Source organism: Phalaenopsis equestris, unplaced genomic scaffold (genome assembly GCF_001263595.1).
Source record: "Phalaenopsis equestris unplaced genomic scaffold, ASM126359v1 Scaffold000209, whole genome shotgun sequence".
Classification (NCBI taxonomy): domain Eukaryota; kingdom Viridiplantae; phylum Streptophyta; class Magnoliopsida; order Asparagales; family Orchidaceae; genus Phalaenopsis; species Phalaenopsis equestris.
Window position 1 is genome coordinate 22907 of NW_018164651.1, and position 2158 is coordinate 25064.

Here is a 2158-nt window from a genome sequence, read left to right on the forward strand (position 1 = left end):
AGGAAGACATATAAAATAAACCCTATCTAATTTTTATGTTAGATAGGGGAACTTGTCGGCCTTTTTTTATGAAAATATTTTGCAGACCAAACGGATGTCACAAATTGTTTAGTCTAGATGATTGAATCCCTATTACAAGTGATATATTTATTCTTCGGGATAAGTGTATTGCTTGTAGTATTGTATTAAATCATCTAAGCTATTTAAAATGTGAGACTCGTTTGGTCTCACTTATTTTAAAAATTAAAAAGTTACTTCTTTAAAAAGGTTATATTTATATTTAAATTATTTCTAAAATCACAAAATCATCACCTTTCCAAACTACGAAAGTGAAAGTTGAACAAAAAAATGGCCGACAATGGTGTCTTGCATGACATCTTGCATAGTCATTATCACATGCTTGAGTTGCATTTTCAGTGTTCGTTCATACACTCATCCCACTTGTATGATTCTCCCTAGTGAGGATCACCATCCTTTCGGGTCACTGTTGTTGGTATCAAATTTTAATTTCGCAAGTGTTAAATTTCTGCTCAAGTGCCACGGAACCTTGCTTGATGCTTGTGATGATTTCTGTGGTGCAAGACATCCATTTGAGACCTTTCGGCGCTTCTTGAGGAACACGTAACCAAGGACTTTCTGCTAGGCTTTGGATTTTGCTTAGACAAAGGCAAGTTGGTATTTTGCACGTCATACGACTCTAATCGGCTCGACGAATATTATGTGTCATGTCGTGTGCGAAATTAACCTGAATTGGCTTGTCCACCGAAGAACTTGTTTAGATGACCTCGAATGACGAAACAGATTGAGCGAGTTGGTCTGGAACGTCAATTTCACCTAGGGAGAACGCTCATTTTGCTACACCTTCGTGTTCGCGCTATAAATGCGTGAATTATCATTTTCGCCCAATCATAAAAAAATTTGTTCGAATGACCACAGATAACAAAACAAACCACGTGAGTGCGTCCGAAACGTTAATTTTATGCGAAAGAGACACTCACTTCAAAATGATAGCTCTTCCTGGCTAAAAATGTGCGGGTTGACGATTATTCAAATAATAATAATAATTATTATAATAATAATAATTATTATTATTATAATAATTATTATTATTATTTGAATAATCGTCAACCCGCACATTTTTAGCCAGGAAGAGCTATCATTTTGAAGTGAGTGTCTCTTTCGCATAAAATTAACGTTTCGGACGCACTCGCGTGGTTTGTTTTGTTATCTGTGGTCATTCGAACAAATTTTTTTATGATTGGGCGAAAATGATAATTCACGCATTTATAGCCCGAACGCGAAGGTGTAGCAAAATGAGCGTTCTCCCTAGGTGAAATTGACGTTCCAGACCAACTCGCTCAATCTGTTTCGTCATTCGAGGTCATCTAAACAAGTTCTTCGGTGGACAAGCCAATTCAGGTTAATTTCGCACGCGACATGACGCATAATATTCGTCGAGCCGATTAGAGTCGTATGACGTGCAAAATACCAACTTGCCTTTGTCTAAGCAAAATCCAAAGCCTAGCAGAAAGTCCTTGGTTACGTGTTCCTCAAGAAGCGCCGAAAGGTCTCAAATGGATGTCTTGCACCACAGAAATCATCACAAGCATCAAGCAAGGTTCCGTGGCACTTGAGCAGAAATTTAACACTTGCGAAATTAAAATTTGATACCAACAACAGTGACCCGAAAGGATGGTGATCCTCACTAGGGAGAATCATACAAGTGGGATGAGTGTATGAACGAACACTGAAAATGCAACTCAAGCATGTGATAATGACTATGCAAGATGTCATGCGAGATATTAAGCAGGAGACACATCATGCTCGATTGCCTAAGTCATAGGATGCCACTGGGAACACTTATACCTTACCTCAACAATGACCAAACACACATGCAAAGAACAAACACATACAAGGTATAGTGCATCATGAAAACAATCAATCGGACACTAATGCACGTGCATAACATGCACTATGCAAGTGATCAGTCGATCGGGCTGAGAAGGTCGGTCAGACCTAAGTGAATGGATGATCGGGGCGAGGTGGTCGGTCGAGGCAAGAGTGATGTCAACCGGGCTGGGGTTGCCGATCGAGGCAATAGTGATGCCGACAGGGTCGGGGCGGCCGTGCAAAGCGAAAATCATACCGACCGGGCCGG